Below are 21,056 nucleotides of genomic sequence, written 5' to 3'. Positions count from 1 at the left end.
CCCTATAGAGGTGTGCTTAACTTTATGTAGGTTTTGTAGTTTTTTAATTCAAGTTAGCAAAAAAAGAAAATCTCATGTACAAATGCTAGTGAGCCTCATATATCAAAAGGCTTAAATCTAAGAAAAATCCAAAGCTTTATTTTCCAGTATGAAATGTTTGAATGGTCCATACATTTTTTGATTCACACAGTGAAGACTGGGACAACATTAGAGCTCTGTGTATTCGTTTATGCCCAGAAGCTATAGACTGAGCTGATTATGTAATGGAACACAGCAAAATTTATCTGTTCTCTCCAAATCTTCTCACAGGGAAGCTATATGCAGAGTACTTGGATTATTTTATTATTCTAACTAACAAACACTGCTGCTATTCACTTTTCAGGTTACTTTTCAACAATGACAGCTTTACAATGTACTTGTTATATAAGTAAACATTTATTTTCTTCCTCAGTTTGTTGGCAACAACAAAAATGATTATACATATATGTATTTGTAAACAACTTTTAAAATTAATTTTTAAAACTTGAATGTGTGTTTGTTAAGTGATTTGAAGAGAGGTCAGGGTCAGAACCAGAATTAATTAAGTCCAAAGCTGAGTGGACTGAAGTTAGGAGTTTTCAGTAAAATGGTTCTGACTCTCCCTGAAGGTATAATACCAGGCCTGGGAGTGTTGGCATTGTACCTTTTTCTAGTGTAGATGGTATATTTCATTTCATAAATTGTGTCCACAGAGAATAAATGGTTAGATTCAGAGTTCCAAGGAAAATTTTCTGAAAATGCTACAAATGAGAAATAATGAACAAAACCCTCCTGTGATGAGGCCCCAGGTTTTACAGTGTTGCAAAATCATTACAGTATGAAGGCAGAAAGTATAGTAAATGTTGCCTGCTGGTTCCTGAGGTTTTCCAGCTATAACCTTTTCCCCCCAATTTTTTATAGGTCATAAGTATTTTATTCCGGATGTCATAAAATATTTTGGTTTTACTTTTTGACTGATTCATTTAGATAGGCTTTAACAATCTTTGGATTACAAAGCAGTGCTTGCAGCATCAGTCAGGCTCCATCAGCCAGAATTTTTTTCACAGCTTAAAGAAATCACCTATAGATTAAATTCATTAATATCTGTCAAAAGTATGGGTCAGAATAAAAGCTGGTTATAAGATTTTTGGCCTAATGGTGAAATGTAAATGAACAGTAATAAGCCAATTTGTAATAGGGAATTAAGCCATCCGTTTCATTATTCTAATTTCAAAAACAGGCAACAAATCAAAGCAGATGAAACTTGTACTACTGATAATTAAATCTATTACTGCAAAAAATATAAAAGAATAACAATGAATTGATTTCTTTTTAAATTTTAAAATGCGATGATAAAATGTTTAAATACAATATTTTCATGATTAATATTGTAAGTTTAACAAATATTTTCATCCATAATCTACACTCTTGAAGAGTCTATACTCTTTAACAAATCACACTTTATATCACTTTTGTGTAAAACTGTTAGGGTTTAAATTTTTTATAGTGAAGCAGTGAGATTTCATTTCACAACTTAGTTTCTAAACTATTAGCTAATATTCAAGGGTAGGTCTACCAGCCTCACCTGAAAATATGAAAGCGTATTAATTTGCACCCAGGAACCCTCTCTAAAACAACAGAGACCAAAGGTATGAAACAAAGTCATCATTGAGAAAAGAATGGTACTTCTTCATCTAACAGTGAAGCACTGGATACTCATTAATGAAATATTGCAAAGATAAGTGTCTTGGTAATATTACCCTAATTATTAACTCTACCAGATTATCTGGTTGCAAATATTAATCTTTTTTGATTAAAAAAAAATGCTCAAGGAGGCAAACTGATTTGCTAAACTATGTCACAAGTCCCAACTTTCCTCTCTGAAGATGAATGAATGCCTCTATCTTTAAAACCCTTAAGGTCTCCTAAGCAGTGACAGGGTCAACTCAAAGGGGTATGTACGCTTCTCATGATTTACCTGCTCACCTCCAAGAACACTGTAGGGGAATTCAGTATTTATGGGAGATACAAGAGAGCAAATGAGAAGTCATTCTCAGAAAGCAGGGTCAATTGCTTCAGTATGGTTTGCTGGTCACCAAGAAGCAGCTGTCAATTAACTCTGATCAGACATAAATGTAGACGTAGGAGCAGCACATCTAAAAGTGGCCCCCAGCACGAAAATTCTGTTCCTTCTCCTCCTCCTTCTCTTCTTAAAACATAAAACAATCATGCCACCTTGTATGATTCATATTATAAACAGAAAACCAATCAGCCAAACGAAACAACCTTCCTACTAAAAGTAAGGGAAATTAATGAGAAATTTTGCATAGCCATTGATTCCTATATATCCACTCCTGTTAATGTGATTGCTGTTCAATCTGTAGACTAGAAGAGCATAACCTGAATATCTATTCTTATTGGTTAAACTACTCTGCATTTCCAGATACATTTTCTGCTGCAGTCATTTCTATGCTCAGAACAGCACTTCTACTAATAGGTTCTAAAAAAGAAAAAGATATTTTGACTACTTTATTAAAAATCTATATAGAAACGCAGATATCATTTTTTTAATTTATTGTTTTAAAATGTCAACTACTGTTCTTATTTCTCCCAAGTTCAAACTAATTGAAGGTTATGAAGTAACCACTTCCCCCAGAAGCCAGAACTTTCACCTCTTCTGAACAGGGGAATACCTCTCATAAATTAGGTAAAAAATAAGGGCTTGCTGATTGAATGATAGTCCAAGATTCCTGTGGCTGCCAATTCCTTATAAAGACCTTCCATCTACCACAGTGAGCAATCCCTGAAAGTCCAGGTAGTCACTTACTTCATCAATTATCTGGAAGTCTGAAAGCAGTGGTAAAAACAGCCTGCGTAAATATTAGTTTCTCAACTAGTGTCAATTTGTTCCAAGGAAAGTGACAAGAGAAATGTGAGGGCTGTGATCTCTAAATCTAAAATTCTGTCTATTTCAGACTAATTGAACTTTTACCAAGTGCAAGTCAGTCATTACAGATGATACTGTTTAAAAGGTAGAAGAAGGAAGTGCAAAGATCAAAGGAGCGCTTACAAAGGGGAACAACTATTTTTGTACATATACTCCAGTATTTACTAACGGGGTTTGAAAACCGGGCGTTTACTCAGCCCATGTGAATGCCAACTGCAGAGCACAAGATAAAATTGAAATTTCAAAACGAACAGATTTTCAAATCACCACCAATCCCTAATTGGATTATATAGAACTTTCTTTAAAAAGTCTTTCAAACAAGGTTAGAAGTGGTTTTCTATTCACGGCAAGCAGTATTTCAGTCCAGTAGGCTGTGGCCCAGGAAGACATTTTATCTAAATAAGCTCCAGAGGGCTTTGAGGAGTTGCAGGTATCAATGTGGATGAGTAAGTTCAGGAGAGCTCATGTTTCCATTGATCATACGTGCTCTTCTCACTTTAGCAATTTAATTACATGATACATTAATCTCTTTTTATTTCCTGTCTTCTCAAGTTCAGAAGCTCAAAAAAATACTCTGCTTTAAGTTATTTACATAACTTCTTTAGTGCCTCAAACAGTAAAAGGATTCATCTCTAGAAAGCACAACATTAAAATCAGGAAAACAGCATGCTTCAGCTGAGGGCTTTATTTTAATCAGATTCCCATTTAAAGTTTTAGCAACAGGAATGCAATTTAAACTACTCAGGTGTATTCAATTGAGGCATTTTGCTAGAAAAATAAGCACTGAACATCTTGATCCTAAGCTTTAGTGTTTACCAAAGATCACCAGTCTGTAGAAGAACATTTCTATGCCAGAGCCATTAAATGGTTTAGTAATACAGTCATTCTCTCAGATTATGGGCTTTATAACAAAATCTTTAAGTTAAATATAGTTATTTAGTTACCTGCAATACTGAAAAACCCGACTTAGCAAAGTCCATGAAAACCGCTTAAATCTTGATAATCAAAGCCAAGCAATCAACCAATCTTCGTACAAATTTCCTAATTTACTACAGTAAATTAATGAGAAATTTTATGTAGCCATTGACTCTTACACACCACTCCTGATAATGTGATTCCTGTTCAACCTACACACCAGAAGAGCATAATATGAATATTTACTCTATTGGTTAAACTACCCTGCATTTCCAGATACACTTTCTACAGCAGTCATCTCTCTGCTCAGAACAGCACGTCTACCAACAAGTTCTGAAGAAGCAGAAGATGATATTTTGACTACTTTATCAAAAATGCATATGGAAGCTCATATATTTTTTAAATTTATTATTTTAAAATGTCACGATAGGCTTTGTTTATATCATTTTTGTTTAAGAGGTCATGCACAACACATGGTACAGCTGTCCAACTGTTTTACATAATCAGGGTGTCTAAAAAGTGTTCTAAGTGGGTAATTTCGCTCTCAAACGCCAGGCAGGCCCTGTAGGATCAGTACCAGGCCCTCCTTATCTTTTGAAAACTAAGGTACAGGTCCTATAGTAGGTGAGCATATCCTGTCCTGGTTGGGGTGTGTGTGTGTGTGTGTGCGTGTGTGTGTGTGTGTGAAGTGGGGGGTTTCTTCTGGAGGTAGGAGACCAGGAATAAGGCTGTCCGGTTCAATCTTGGGGAGCTGGGGAGGGCTTTCCCAGCCCAGAGGACTGACATGCACTTCTGCTTTCATTTCGTGGAACGCCCTTAGGTGAAATCTGCTTCTGCACTGCACCAACCACCTTCCCCTCACTCCTCCGCGCCCAAGCGCCACTCATCCCCCAAGCCCCGACCCCCCGGCAGAGGAAGGGGAGATGGGGATAAAATAAGTTTGCGCGAGTTCCCCTCCGCGCCGCGTTCCCGCCCGGCGGAGGGAAGGGGGAGAAAGAACGGCCCGGGCGGGCAGCCGCGGCCCTCCGGCCGACCGGCCCGTGCTTAGTCCGGAGGTGCCTTTCCCCCCTCGCGCAGAGCCCATGCGCCTCTCCGCTACTGTCAACCTCCTCCTCCGGTCTAGCCGAGCGGTTAGCGCAGGAATGAGGAAGTCCGAGCGGGGCCGGACGGGGTGCGGGGCGGGTGGGTGGCGGGAGTCGGGCCGCACTTCGCCGGCGGGGCCCCCGCTTGCGCGAGTCTGGCTTACCCTGCTGGCGGGTCCGCGCTCGGCCTCCTTGCGCCTGTGGCTCCCGCTCCGGGGCGGCGCGGGCCTGGGGGCCGAGGAAGGAAGAGGCGGCGGCCGGCCGGAGCCGGAGCGGGTCGGATCGGGTCCGGGCGGGCGCGCGGTCTCGCCGGGCCAGTCAGCGCCGCGCCATGGCCGCAGCGCGGGCGGAGGTAACGCCGGGCGCGCGGCTGCGGGACCACGGCGTCGCCGCCTTCCCGGCCGCGGCGGCTCCGGCCTGGGCTGCCCCGGGCTCTCGAGTGAGGCTGGCGGCGGGACGCTGGCGGAGGGCGGCGGTGAGAGGCCCGACCGACGGGAAGAGCAGGGGAAGCTGTCGGCGCGTCGCCGGGCCGCTCCGGTGGCGAAACCTCCTCTTCCTGCCCCGGCTCGCTGGTGCACTTCTCTCTCTTTCTCTCTCGCTCACTCTCTCACTTCCTGGCTGGAAATTCCCACTGACGTCGAGAGAGAAGACAGACAGACGGACACACGCGCGCACGCCGCGGGGGCGGGAGGTGGGGTCGCCGCCGGGGGTGGGGGAAGCCCGCACGCCTGGTGGGGGGGTGCCTTGCGCCCCCGGCCCGGCCTCGCCGGCCAGCTCCGCACCCACCCCTCGGAGCCGCTGCGGGGCGCAGGCGAAGGGGGCACGTTCGGCGCCCTGGACGCCGGCGTCCCCCGCGGGGCGCCCGCTCCTCCGCCGCCGCTCCGGGAGCCCCGAGGGCAGCGGCGGACGGAGACGCCCCCTGGAAGCGCCCGCGGAGCCGACTCTTGATGGGAAGCCGGCGGCGCGGAGGCGTCGGCCGTGAGGCTGTGAGAGTCAGCGGGTCCAGAGCCCCGAAGGACAGGCCCAAGCATCCAGAGGGGATGATGGGTCGGCATGGAGCCAGGCATGCTGTGTGTAAAAATAAGTCTCATCTGTATATTGCATTTAAGTGCTCTCAGTTACTCTCAAATCTCTTTACAGATTAAACTGGAATGTCTGTAGCATAACTGACTTCTGTCCAGGGAAGTCTGAACGTCTACCGGTTTGGGGTGAGGTCTCAAATCTGGTTTTGACAGTTCTTCAGAACTTTCATTTACAGGGCATTGTCAGGCCTTTATGAGAATGCTGGTAGCAATGGTTTTGGTTCACAGCTCGGAAAGAAATACTGACCCAGCAGGTGGGAATTTGTTTTCTTCTGGAGAGACCGCTGCTAGAACCCGCAGATCACCAGTCACTAGCATTTGAGCTTCTTTACGTGCCAGGCACTGTGCTAGGCGGGGCAGGGAATACCTTGGGGTAGATTAGTTCCCCAAACAAGAAACCAGAGCTGAAATAGGTATTTTAGTGCTAATTATCTCAGTACTGAATTCAGTGATAACTGTTTAAATTGAACTTTAAAACATCAGGAATCACCGATTCACCAGGCAGGGTTGCTATGGCATTAGATTGCCCATAGCAATATTCCCTTCGTGCCCACTCCTTGCCATGCCCCCTCCCTCCTCGGGTTATAAGAATCCTCTTGGTGGAGTTTTCAGCAGAGGAGTCGAGATCCATTTGTTTCGGTCTGGGGTGAATCTCTGCAGTGACCTTGGGAGCAACCAACAATCTTCCTTCAAGCCATTTCATTTAGCTCCCAGGGGCTGGTTAAACAGCTGGAATTCAGGGGATTTACAAAGACTGAAGACAATGACTTTTTAGAAACCCTGTGTTATTATTTATGGGACATTATTAGAAATTGTGCCAATATTGTGTTTTTAGTAGATTAATATATAGTTTATAAGAAGTGATTTCTGCCTCTGTCATGAAATAACAAAGTGTTAGGGGAATAGTCTTCTTTTTCCTTATGGGGTAAGTGTGAACATTCACACAGTTCATTCTGCATGGGCTGGTAGCCCATCGCTGAAAGAATCAATAGACAGTATTGTTAGAAGAGAAGAGTCAGTGTGACATATTATGGGAACAAAAATTGAAGAGAGTTAATTACTTAAAAGGATTAAATTTCAAATTCAAAATTATCCCGTACATTGAACTTAAAATTGAGGTGGGCAGAGGGGGTGGTCTATTACGCAGCTGTTTTAGTTTTCTAGGGCTGCTGCTAGAAATTACCACAAACTGGGTGGCTTAAAACAACCGGAATTTATTCTCTTAACAGTTCTGGAGGCCAGAAGTCAGAGATCAAGTTGTTGGCAGGGCCAGGCTCCCTCTGAGGGTTCTAGGGAAGACTCCTTCCTTGCCTCCTCCTAGCTTCTGGTGACTCCTGGCAATCCTTGATGTTCCTTGGCTTTAGCTGCATCGCTCCAATTTCTGCCTGTGTCTTCACGCGGCCTTCCTTCCTGTGTCTCCTCTGTGTCTCTGTATCCAAATCCCCCTCTCCTTTCTCCATTTTAAGGACAGGAGTCTTTGGATTTAGAGCCCACCATAATCCAGTATGATCTCATCTTAGCTTGACTACATCTGTAAAGAACCTATTTCCAAATAAGGTCATGTTCATAGGTATCTGGGGTAAGGACTTGAACATATCATTTTGGGGGACACAATTCAATGCACTACAGTAGACAAAACTATAAAAGCCCTCCATCTACGCTTTTTGGCTCACCAGTTATCCTTCCTGTACTCCCGCTTTGTTTCCCAATACTTTTTCTACACCCTATACATATACATACCTGCTTTCAGGAATGTTTCTTACAAATTCACCTACCCTCAGGTGTCAGAGGGCATTTGCCACTATCAGAACACAACAGAAAAAATGCCTGTGGAATTTCAGTCATCAAGATTGTGGAAAGGGCAAGATGTGTTGTATTTGTCACTAAATCTTTGAAATCACATGAATTTCTCTTCTCATAAAGCTGCGTATTGGAAATGTTGGCGTCAAGAGAATTCTGAGGTTGAGATCTATACAGTGTACACGTCAACAATGAGAAGTTATATAGTGTGTAAAGAGTATTCAAAAATACAGACTCATATATCTGAGGCTTACAAACTCTAAGACCTATCTTGGGGATAGAACAGGAGTGAACTGTATTTCTGTAAAGGGCACAACTTGCTCAACATGCTTAGAAACACCCAGGTCACAGCTCTTGGCTGTGGGAGCCAAGATGAAATGGAAAGACTTCACTAGACTTGAAATCATACTTGACTTAGAGTCCTGGCTTTGCCTTGAATTATCTGTGTAACTTTTGCCAAGTTTATATGAACTTCAGTTTTGTCACCTACACAATAAGCATAACATTATAGTGTATATTATATAATAAGCTGTATACTAGCTTTATATAATGCTTTACATTATATATGTTGTGTTGCTACGGTCTGAATGTTTGCGTCCCCCTCAAAGTCTCATTTTTAAATCCTAATCCCTGAAGTGATGGTGTTACGAGGGTGGTCCTTTAGGAGCTGAATAGGTCATGAGGGCAGAGCCCTCATAATTTGGGTAAGTGTCTTTATAAAAGAGACTCCAGAGAGCTAGCTCCTCCCTTCTGCCACGTGAGGACACAGCAAAAAGTCTGCAGCTGGGAAGAGGGCCCTCACCAGACCCTGCTGGCACTCTGATCTCAGACTTTCAACCTCCAGAACTGTGAGAAATAAATTTCTGTTGTTTATCAGCCACCCAGTCTGTGGTATTTTGTTATAGCAGCCCAAATTAACAAACTAAGACATGGCTATATAATATACATGTAACAACATATGTGTTGTTACATGTATATATACAATAATAACATGTATTTCACATTATGACAACTCTACCTCACGAAGCTCTAGAGACAAAGGGGAGATAAAGAATGTAAAAGGCCTATGCAAATGTAAATAGTTATTCTAAGAAAAAGGACTTGAAATTAATTTCCTCATAGGCTTAAGTGACATAAAATGCTCACACTGTTGACCACTGGGGCAGACACTCATCCTTGTGGCATCTCTCCCTACTGATAGCAAAGTGTTGCATTACACCTCTATTAAAGTACTTGTCATGTTCTATCTTGTGCTTGCGCAGTTAGCAGGTCTTATTGGAAAAGCACTCCATTAGCCTATAAAAGTGGGTACAAAAGAAAAAGGAGATAAAGCTGGGAAGAATTACCTCTTATGTAATAGCCAGGACAAAAGTGATTTGTATAGTGGATTATATCACCAAGAGTAAAACCAACAGGAGAGTGCAAAGAAATCATCTTCCTCTTAAGACTGTATAGAGAATCCAGAATTGTATTCCCTTGACAATGGAGACACACTGAAATGGAGACAAGAAATTTCAAAGAAGAATGTCACTGGTCTTAGAGATACTAGCATCTTTTCTATCAGCTCAAATGATATTTATGCACTACCATCACTGCCATCAAAGAGTTCGCAAAACTCAAAGAAGTGCTTGTAATTATAGTGCTAGGCAGAGTACAGTAAATGCTTTCATGGAGGTATAGTCAAATACTTAGGCATAGGTAGGGAGAGATATAATGGTGCTTGCAGTATTGCCTGGTGGTTAAGCTCTCGAGCTATGGAATCAGGTGCTACCTTCAAATTTGAAGCCAGTATCCGATTGTGCCCTTTGCAGAAAATAATTCACTCTTGTTCTTCCCTGAGTAGCTGTGTGACCCTAGATATAATTGTTTCAAGCCTCCTTTTTCTCACCTGTAAGATAGGATGATAATTACGCCCCACCTCATAGTGGTATTGTAAGGGCCAAATGAGATAAGGTGTGTGAAGCACTGACCAAGTTGCCAGATGTTCAGAAAACTCATATTTATGTCGGTTATTATTAGTAGTACTGCTGTTTCTCAGAGGAACAACTTGATGAAGATGGCCCTTAATGGATGCCACGCATGGTGGATAAGATATGATGGTGAATTGACCAGGAGAAAGAAAACGAATGAGGGAAAGTGAGACTTAAAGACATGAGGTCTGGGTTTAAAACACAGTTTGTAACAAAAAGACTTCGGAAGTGGAATTGTATGTTGTAATAATTAACGTTAAAAAAATTAGAGTTTTTCCCAGACACCCACTTGTCAACATTTTTTGGGTCTAATATCACCTCTCTAAAGCACATTCACTGCACTTAAAATATGTTCAATACATAATAAAGAAATGTTTTAAAAGATTATTCTTTCACTTAAAATGTTATACACATTGTTTCACCAAAGAATGGGCCATAAAAATATATCCCATACACGAAGAGACTCAGGAAGAAGAAGGTGTGGGAGAGCCAGGATTTGGACCCAAGTCAACTTTCAGGAGGATAAGATGCAGGTGGTGGAAGGAAAGTTAAAGTTTGTGTTAGGTGAGGGTGTAGAAGTCCTGGCATCATTTATCCTTTTTTTGAGGCAGGAAAGAAAGGAATAGAGTATCTGTTTTCCTCTTTATGGGAATCACAAAGTAGTAGTCTTTTGCTGCTTCTATACAATAATCATTTGATATTTACCAACAATATAACTGGGCAAAACAAAACTTTTATGGCACAATGTATCTTAAATAAATGAACTACTCAGGCTAGAAAGAGTTGACATTTTATGTTATCTTCTCATAATCTAAGTGAAGGATGATTTGGACTCAATATAGTAGCAGTAGAATACTAATCTCTGTCATTTATCAAATACTTATTACTTGTGGCAGTTTCCAGTGTATTTACATGATGTTTGGGATAAATAAGACTAGCTGCTATTTTCTAAAAACTTAAATCTCAGTGATTCAACACAATAAAAGTTTAAAAGTTTCCTTCTCTCTCACCCAAAATTCACTGCAGAAGCTCCTGGGTGGTGGCACACAGGGGCAGCTCTCCTCCAGGTAGTAACTCAGCCATTCAGAATCCCTCCAGAATACAACTTCACCATCATTATGTGTTGCTTCCAGTGTTGCCTCAGTAAAGGAAGAGAGAGAGCATAGGAGATGTATGTCTTCCTTCAACTCCCTTTGACTGAAAGTGACACAACACTTCTGCTCACATTCCATGGTCCCGCTCAGATGCAAGGGACCCAGGAAATACAGCTTTGCTGGGTGTGTCGGAAGAAGAAATAGGTTGGGTGAGCACAAAATTAATAACTGTTACACATGTATTAACTTATTCAACTCTCAGACAATCATATCAAATAGGTTGTCATTATCTCCATTTTTATAGATGAAAAGTCAAATAATTTTCCTAAGATTTCATAACTAGCAAGTAGCAGGGGAATCAGGATCTGAACCCACTTGATTTGCCTCCGCTGTCCATGCTCTTAATCACTACACTAAACTATTTATCCAGTGTAATGAAAAGGAGAAGGATGTAAGAGATTTTAGAAGATAGGGTCAATAGGACCTGCTTACCGATAATACATGCAGTTCGAGAGAGAGGAAGAGTGAGAGAGGGCTCTGAGTTTTCTAGTCTGGGTACTTAGAATGGTAACATCATAACTGAGAAAGAATCTGTGGAAATATGATGAATTCAGTTTTCATCATGTTAATCATGATAGGCTCAAGGAGATCACGTGGAAGTGACTAATGTTCAGTTGGAAATTCAAGCCTGATGCTCTGAGAGACATAGGATTGGTGATCTAAATCAAGAGGTAACTGCAAAGATGCGGTGGTTGTCATGAGAGTGTTTCTAAAACATTAGTGACCAAAGAGTTGGAAGAGAAGAGAACCAAGAACAGAAATTTGATGAGTAACTATTTCTGGAATTGGTGTGTGTGTGTGTGTGTAGCAGGGGAGGGGAGAGAAAGAGAGAGATGCTTAAAGACTGCTCAGGTGCGATTGAAAGGTAGGAAGAAACGTTGGAAAACCAGAGAAGAGAAAGTTTCAAGGGTCAGAGAGTGCTCAACAGTGTCAAATACTGCAGACAGTTCCTAAAAGGTCAGAAAGAGAAGAAACAGTTGAATTGGGGAATTATGAAAGCCCAAGCATGGCTTCAGGGGATGGGTGTGCAGCTAAGGAAAGAAACCACTTTGCACTCTGTTCACCCTGCTCACTCTGTTCAGAAGAAAAGGCGACTTTACTATAAATTCTCAAAATGCCACTGATACCAGTAGCTCCAGTCCTAGGTTACTTCATAGAGCAGTTTCAATATAATGATGGGAGCCAGGAACCACATGACAAGGGGCTGGCAAGTGAGTGGGAAATGGAGACAGGAAGGCAATAAATGTAAAAGAGTTTGGAGTGAGAAGCAGGAAGGAGAGAGAAATTAGTGTCATTCTTCATTTATCTAACATTTATGGAGTTCCAGGCTTAAAGGAAGTTTGGAAGGGTTGGGAAATAGTTTAATGAGTTATAGACTTACTAAAAGAAAGAAAATTCATGAAGGAGCAAGGTGCCAGAAGGGAAGTGGGATGTGTGGAGGTCACAGTCTAGGTGAAGGAATTGCAGGGGACAGGTCTTTCTGTGTGAGCAGCGAGGAGGACGCGGAAAGAGAAGCTCGCAGAAAGAGATTAGGCTCATCAGCTGAAATGCACACAATCAAAAATAACTATTAGAGGGCTTCCCTGGTGGCGCAGTGGTTGAGAGTCTGCCTGCCGATGCAGGGGACACGGGTTCGTGCCCTGGTCTGGGAGGATCCCACATGCCGCGGAGCGGCTGGGCCCGTGAGCCATGGCCGCTGAGCCTGTGCGTCCGGAGCCTGTGCTCCGCAACGGGAGAGGCCACAACAGTGAGAGGCCCGCGTACTGGGGGCTGAAAAAAAAAAAAAAAAAAGAGAATGTATTTTGTTGTTGTTGTTGTTAGCACTGCCATACCAAAAATACCACAGGCTGGGTTCCTTAAACAATAGAAATGAATTCTTCTCATGATTCTGGAGGCTACAAATCCAAGAATAAGGTGTCAGCTGCACTGTTTCTGTCTGAGTCCTCCCTCCTTGTTTTATAGGTAACTGTCTTTTCCCTGTGTCTTCACATGGGTCCCTCAGAATGTCTGTGTTCTAATCTCTCCTTTTTGTAAGGACACCAGTCACATTGGATCAGGGTCCACTCCAACGACCTCATTTTAACTTAGCTCTTGAAAGACTATCTCCAAACACAGTCACATTCTGAGCAACTGGAGGTTAAGATTTAAACATATAAATTGTGGGTGGGGCGGGTCAGGGGACACAATTCAGGCCACAACAGAAATATCTTCTACTGATCTGCACGAGACATGGAGCTAGAGGAACAACTCACCCCAGTTTTCCCAGTACCGTCTTGGTTTTAGCACAGAAAGCTCTTCGTCCAGGAAACCCTCAGTCCCCAATTAACCAGGATGATTGGTCAGGCTACTTGAAGCCAACAAAATTGGTTTGAGTGAAATCAGACTGGTTGATTTGAGACAGCTGCCAATTACTTGTTTTTATGGGGGGGGTTTCTGTCTTCTGAAAGGTTCTATATCTGGCTGTCAAAGCTATTCATAAGTGATGGTCTGATACTTATATATTGATATATACATATATATCTTTATATATATAAAGATATATATATATATCTTTAATAGGATAAGTGTGCCTTTGCATACATATATCCTGACAAGCTTTTACAGAAACCTGAAAGACATCATCATAATAATACCCATTATAATAGATCTCCATTCATCATATTGGTAGCAAGACTAAAAAATAAAGTGTCAGGACTTACTGAATTGCAAATTCAAACAATGCTACTTCTCTGTTGACGATTTCACTGTTTCAACAATTTTTTAAAAACTTCAGATTCAGGATGCTTTAGAATTACACTCATTTCATGTAAAGAAATTGTTTCAACAGCACTTACATAGTTTTAACAGATAACCTTTTCTGAGTGTGCGTGTGTACGTGCCCACACCCCACATGGCTGCAGGCAGATGTCATTAGATCTGCTGAAGTAGGGGAGCCCTGAAGAGAGTTTGCAGTGAGACTGTGTGAGCAACTAACCCTGGTGATCCTGAGGCTGTAGTGCAGTGAGACCCACAGTTCTTGAAGAGAAAGGGGCTGCCCTACAGTGAGGCGCCAAGCCCTATTCACCTTCTCAGTGGAGTCTTTTCTGAACGCCAAAGTTGCCTAAGATCCTCCTCTTATTTGCTTCTCTAGTTCCTGGGCCATTGCAATTGATTTAGCTTATTGTATTGAATTGTATGATACGAGTAAATGGTTGTTGAGTCAGTGTTTGATTAATTTTAAATTAAAAAATATGTGAAAATTTTAAAATAAATAAAAAAGTAAAGTACATAAAAAGAAAAGCAAAGTTGATAAATATAACTAGTTGAACTTACTCTGTAGAGCGATCTGTGTGGACAGAAAACAGATGGCACCATCAACAAGTCATTAACACGACTTTGATGAAGGAATTATTTTCAGGGCTGGGAGCAGAGTTAAGGGAAACCAATGAGGGATGGCAAAGCATCCTAGAGATAACAAGAACAGGGAAGCTTTACCACTCCTAGGCCTGAAAGGGCAAGGAAGGGGAGTGGTGCCTGGAACCAAGGAAGAGCTTGTAGCTATAGGTGAAGTTTTAGAAAAGGGCGGGGTACTTCACTAGAGAAACGAGCCATGGACAAGTCACCACATGGCAAGCAGGGAGCCAGTAGAATACATTACCTAATCTCTCCCTCCACCATGCACGTCTGCAGTGTTCCCCATTAAGAGGACCCCATTGGAAGCCAGAGGCACAAAGCAGGATGGAGAGAGATGGAGAGTGGATCTGCAGGAGCAAGTACAGAGTATCCAGAACAAAATGCAAATACGAAATAACCACTATTTTAAAAGAACTTAACTGGTCAGTTTCTAGTGGTACATGCAGGCTCATTGCGTAGCTAATCCACCCTGACAGGGACAGAGGCTGTAGGGCCTAAGCATGGTATAATGCCTGGAAACATCTTCATAGGATGGAAGTGCTACAGAGAACACACGGCTATCCTTGCCACAGAGTGTGGCCTTAAACACTCAGCCATCCAGGTCCTTTGAAAAGCCTGTTAGAAGCAAGTCGTAAACGGGGAAGAGAGTCTACCGAATAGGACGTGGGTGCTATTTACTCCATTTCAAATTCTATTCTTGGTGGAGCGGGGATCGCTCAGGCCGCAGCCAGGAGGGCCGGCCGGCCGCGAGCACCGCGCAGACCAGGCCGAGGGGGCGGGCCCGAAGCCTCGGCCTCGGCCTCGCCTCCGCCCGCGCTGCGCCGCGCCGCGCCGCGCCCGCAGCTTCCCGGCCGTCCGCTCCCGGCGGCCTCGCGGGGCCCGGAGCTCTGCCCGGGGAGCGTCGCCAGCATGCTGCAGAAGCGGGAGATGGTGCTGCTCCTGAGACCCTTCCAGGGCCGGACTCTGCGGACCGTGCGGGAGCATTACCTGCGGCCCCGCGTGCCCTGCAGCGGCCCGCTCCGCCCGCAGCCCGCCGTCTGCCTCAACGATGGGAAACTCTTGTCTCGCGACGTGACTCATTACATGATTCCAGATTGGAAAGTCGTTCAAGATTACCTCGAGATCCTTGAGTTTCCTGAATTGAAGGGAATTATTGTCATGCAAACGGCTTGTCAAGCTGTGCAGCATCAAAGAGGCCGGAGACAGTGTAACAAATTGCGAAATCTCCTGAAGGATGCGCGTCATGATTGCGCTCTCTTCGCTAATGAATTCCAGCAGTCCTGCTCTCTCCCTCAGGAAAGCGGGGAGTCCATGGAGAAGCGGCAGAACAGGAGCATCTACAGTGCAGCCGCTTGGTACTGTCACCACTGCCAGGACAGGATGCCAGTCGTTATGGTGACAGAAGATGAAGAGGCGATTCTGCAGTATGGAAGTGAAACAGGAGGAGTGTTTGTGATTTCCTTCAAGGTATTTCCAGCTCAATTACCTGGACAATTTTTGGCCTGATTTAAAGGCTGCGCACGAACTGTGTGAGTCTACCCTTCAGTCTCGACGACAAAGAGAATGAGAGTCAGTAGAGCCACGGGAGAGAGTACCCAGAACATCTACCCCTGGAAGTGTTAGAAGCCGGCATTAAGTCCAGGTGCTACATCCTGGTGAGGGTCATAATGGAGAATCGGCACCAGGACCATCCAGTGTGTTTTCTTCTCTTCTTTACTTGCCTCCTGTCACAGGCCTCTGATTTCAAAGGCTGGCAACAAGACGAGCCTGAGTAAGCCAGGGCCGTCGATGTTCAAAGTGATGTGGGCGTCTGCTCTGTAGACATTGCCCTCCAGTTTGGAGGTACTCTCTAGTGTTCTTAATTAGGTTACATACTGAGCATTACACAAGTAGCCTTTAAATGCCTCCTGTCCCTGGGAAAGAGAATATATTTTTGAATCAAGTTCTGGAGGTTTGGCAAAAGTTTAAAGTTCGGACTTCCCTGGTGACACAGTGGTTAAGAAAATGCCTGCCAGTGCAGGGGACACGGGTTGGATCCCTGGTCTGGGAAGATCCCACATGTGGCTTAGCAACTAAGCCCGTGGGCCACAAATACTGAGCCCAGGTGCTGCAACTACTGGAGCCCACGGGCCTAGAGCCGGTGCTAGGCAACAAGAGAAGACACTGCAATGTGGACACCGAAATGAGAAGTTGTCACACCACCAGGAAGAGTAGCCCCCACCCGCTGCAACTAGAGAAAGCTTGTGCACAGCAACGAAGACCCAACACAGCCAAAAATAAATAAAATAAAAATTAAAAAATGCTCATCCTATCAGAAAGACTCACAGACATAGAAAACAAACTTATAAAAAAATTTGTTTAAGTTGTTGAAATATGCCTTCTTCATGCCTTTGCCATTTTCCTGCCCTTCTCAAGGGCCCCTTTGTGATCCCTCAGAACCCAGGACCCAGGTGCTGTCAGGGTCTTGAGAAGGAATCAAATAAATTATTCAGACTTCAAAAATAAATATATAAATTCTATTCTTATATCAAACTGGATCAGCAGAAAGCCTTCTAAGTACCAGATTACATTTGTCCATGGAAGAACAATTTTTGTTAATTTGAACCTAAATTATTTCTAAAGCATTTTATTTACCTGCTTAGATCAAGTCACAACTCAGTTGAAAATCTTCCAGTGTCTTTCTGATCACTCAGCACAAATACCAAAGTCCTTACAGTGATCAAAAAAGGCCCTTCCACTATCAAACTCTTAGAGGAAAACATAGGCAGAACACTCTATGACATAAATCACAGCAAGATCCTTTTTGACCCACCTTCTAGAACAATGGAAATAAAAACAAAAATAAACAAATGGGACCTAATGAAACTTAAAAGCTTTTGCACAGCAAAGGAAACCATAAACAAGACCAAAAGACAACCCTCAGAATGGGAGAAAATATTTGCAAATGAAGCAACTGACAAAGAATTAATCTCCAAAATTTACAAGCAGCTCATGCAGCTCAATAACAAAAAAACAACCCAATCCAAAAATGGGCAGAAGATCTAAATAGACATTTTTCCAAAGAAGATATACAGATTGCCAACAAACACATGAAAGAATGCTCAACATCATTAATCATTAGAGAAATGCAAATCAAAACTACAATGAGATATCATCTCACACTGGTCAAAATGGCCATCATCAAAAAATCTAGAAATGATAAATGCTGGAGAGGGTGTGGAGAAGAGGGAACACTCTTGCACTGTTGGTGGGAATGTAAATTGATACAGCCACTATGGAGAACAGTATGGCGGTTCCTTAAAAAACTACAAATAGAACTACCATACGACCCAGCAATCCCACTACTGGGCATATACCCTGAGAAAACCATAATTCAAAAAGAGTCACGTACCAAAATGTTCATTGCAGCTCTATTTACAATAGCCAGGACATGGAAGCAACCTAAGTGTCCATCAACAGATGAATGGATAAAGAAGATGTGGCACATATATACAATGGAATATTACTCAGCCATAAAAAGAAACAAAATTGAGTTATTTGTAGTGAGGTGGTTGGACCTAGAGTCTGTCATACAGAGTGAAGTAAGTCAGAAAGAGAAAAACAAATACCGTATACTAACACATATACATGGAATCTAAGAAAGAAAAAAAAAAGGTCATGAAGAACCTAGGGGTAGGCTTCCCCGGTGGCACAGTGGTTGAGAGTCTGCCTGCCGATGCAGGGGACACGGGTTCATGCCCCAGTCTGGGAAGATCCCACATGCCCCAGAGTGGCTGGGCCCGTGAGCCATGGCCGCTGAGCCTGCGCGTCCGGAGCCTGTGCTCCGCAACGGGAGAGGCCACAACAGTAAGAGGCTGGCGTACCACAAAGAAAAAAAAAAAAGAAAGAAAGAAAGAAAAAAGAACCTAGGGGTAAGACGGGAATAAAGACACAGACCTACTAGAGCATGGACTTGAGGATATGGGGAGGGGGAAGCATAAGCTGTGACAAAGTGAGAGAGTGGCATGGGCATATATACACTACCAAACGTATGGTAGATAGCTAGTGGGAAGCAGCCGCATAGCACAGGGAGATCAGCTCAGTGCTTTGTGACCACCTAGAGGGGTGGGATAGGGAGGGTGGGAGGGAGGGAGACGCAAGAGGGAAGAAATATGGGAACATATGTATATGTATAACTGATTCACGTTGTTATAAAGCAGAAACAAACACACCATTGTAAATCAATTATACTCCAATAAAGATATTAAAAAAAAAAGGCCCTTCCTAGTTTGGCTGTCTGCTGACTCTGATTTCATCTTCTGCCACTCTGATGGTTACTCTCGCTGTTCCAGGAAAGGTTGCCTTCCTGCTCAATTTACACCTCAAGCAGACTCACCAGCTGCCCCAGAGGTTATGCACATACCGTTTTCCATGCTTGGAACACACTTGGAATATCCACATGGTTCACTCCCTCACTTCTTTCAAGTCTCTGCTAAAATGTCACCTTATAAAATAGCAACACTAGTCCTTCAATCTCTGGAATAGAGGTACAATTATATCTAAGTACCACTGTCAATTCGAGTCACTCTTTTTCTCATTGTGCCATCTGGCTATATTCAAGTAGCAAATCTTATAGTTCAGAATTTCCTTTAGTATCATTTGATTGTAAGTATCTGTATTTTGTCAGTGTCTTAAGATGCTGTTTCATTGAATATGTAACTTAGATTAGGAGTTACTTTCTCTTTGCACATTGAAGATTTTATTCCACTGTCTTTGATGTTCAGTGTTGCTTTTTAAGAAGTCAGGCTGGATCTTTTCTGATTTCTTTCTTTCTTTCTTTTCCAATTTCCTTGTGGTGAATGTAGATGTGGTCTACTTTTATATGCCCCACTTGGATTTTGTTGTTTCTTTTTGTTTTTTAAATAGGGCTTCCTGGACCTCAGGATTTAATATCTTTCAGTAATTCTGGAAAATTCTGAGTCCATTATTTTTTGCAACATTGTCTCTCCCCCATTTTCTCTAGTCTCTTCTTCTGGAATTTTAATTAGGCATGTGTAAGATCTTATTACTCTAACTTCTATAGCTCTTAATATCTTTTTATCTCTTCAGATTGAATTCTGGTTAATTTCTTTAATTTTTTCTTTGAGTTCACAAATTCTCTGTTCAATTACATCTCACATGCTGTTAAATACATAACTGAGTTTTCAATAATAAATTGTATTTCTTGAAGCTTTATTTTTAGAAATTCTTTGAAGTTTGAGTTGAAGCTGAGTACTCCAAAGAATATTTGTTTCTTTTTGCCTGTACTCTGGGTGCATTATTAACTTGGTAACACTTTAAATTAAATTTCCTACTCAAGTGTTCTTGACCACCCACCACATACAGTGTGAGTGGTTATGAATTCTCAGGAGACAATTTAGTCTCTTTTTACACGGTGACAAGGACTAGACAGGCAGTTCCTCGGCTGTTCCCTCCTGCCTTCAGGTTTGGGAATTCCTGACTTTCATGCAACATCAGCAATGTGTTAATTTTGAAAATATGTTAGCCAGCATATCAATGTTATTTCCATCACTTATTTCACTTTAGTTACTTCAGTCTGGAACAGAACAATATGAGAAACACATGCAGTTATTACATATTTTTAAATGATTTTTTTCCCTCTTGTTATGGCATCTATCATATATTTAACTGTTAATCTTTTAACTTTCAATTATATCTTGTTGAATAATTTATTACTTAAAAAATTTTTCATCTGACTCTTCCAACAGTTCTATTTCAATGAAACACCTGTTTGAAGTGTTATCTTGGTTTTTCTCCTCTGGCTTGCTGGTATTACTAAGGCAAGATCTTATTTTCCATTTCCTGCTCAGACCTCAGGCTCTGCATGCAGTAACCTATAATTCCAGGTCAAGTGATTAGGGTCTCTTGTACAGTGGCAAATCTACAAGGCGGAAAGTTTCCACTCTTGTGGGCTGGTGCTGAACCAACTGGCAATCTGTCAACATCTAGCTGAAGCTTGGAAGTAAGCCTCTCTTCTCCCAGATCTCCCTGGGTAAAAGCCAGGACTCTTTCCTAGCCTCAGGGGCTAGGAGCAACTCATCTCATGGGTGAAAGTCTCCTCCACATTATTTGTCACTAGCTGGATTAATTCAACCTTCGCAAAAGCAAGCAAACAAACACACACATAAACAAGTACATGTAGCTGTTTCCTAAAGGGATTCATAGGTTTCCCAGTACAGTCTTTCACTGGGAACCCTGAAACTGGGAACTTTGCTTTATGCATGCTCAAAACAGGAGAACGAGAGTGCCTTTCCTGTCAGAGACCCTGGAGCCTGCAACCTCAAGGACCCTATGCAGGTGCTTCCACTTACCTGCTCCAACTTTTTTCTTGTTTGGAGAAGTAGTTGAGAGAGGGGGTTGAGAGGGGAAGTTTGGGGACTTGGGCTCAGTTGCCCATCTTTCTCACAATGCCTTTTGAATCACATGTCTACTGTTAGTGACAAGGAGGATCTGTCTCATCCGAAAGACTTGAACTAAGAGTGCCAGAGAGGTGGTTTGCTAAGGGAAAATTAGAGTGCTGTTATCAAAAGGAGGAAACACATATGATGGGAGGGTATAAACATCTGATATCTCCTATATTGTAGGACCTATAAGCCTTACACGCAGTAGATATATATAGATTGAGGATTATTAAAAAATATGTAATTTAATTAAAT

The 21,056-nt window shown here is 42.5% G+C and overlaps 1 protein-coding gene across 3 annotated transcripts in view; it reads right to left on the bottom strand.

The window, feature by feature from the left end:
- The window catches only part of NFKB1 (nuclear factor kappa B subunit 1), a 122,437-nt gene extending 116,733 nt beyond the window's left edge, over window positions 1–5,704 (bottom strand). For 2 of the 3 annotated variants that reach the window (XM_060147636.1, XM_060147638.1), the window contains exon 1: window positions 5,127–5,701. The gene's annotated coding sequence lies outside the window, so the exon portion shown is untranslated. Of the gene's footprint in view, window positions 1–5,126 lie in introns of all 3 variants that reach the window. The other variant, XM_060147641.1, reaches the window with a different exon arrangement.
- Between the last annotated feature and the right edge of the window lie 15,352 nt (window positions 5,705–21,056).

This window comes from Lagenorhynchus albirostris, chromosome 4, assembly GCF_949774975.1.
Source record: "Lagenorhynchus albirostris chromosome 4, mLagAlb1.1, whole genome shotgun sequence".
In the NCBI taxonomy this organism is placed as follows: domain Eukaryota; kingdom Metazoa; phylum Chordata; class Mammalia; order Artiodactyla; family Delphinidae; genus Lagenorhynchus; species Lagenorhynchus albirostris.
The sequence above is the reverse complement of the archived record's forward strand: the minus strand, read 5'-3'. Positions and strand labels throughout refer to the sequence as shown.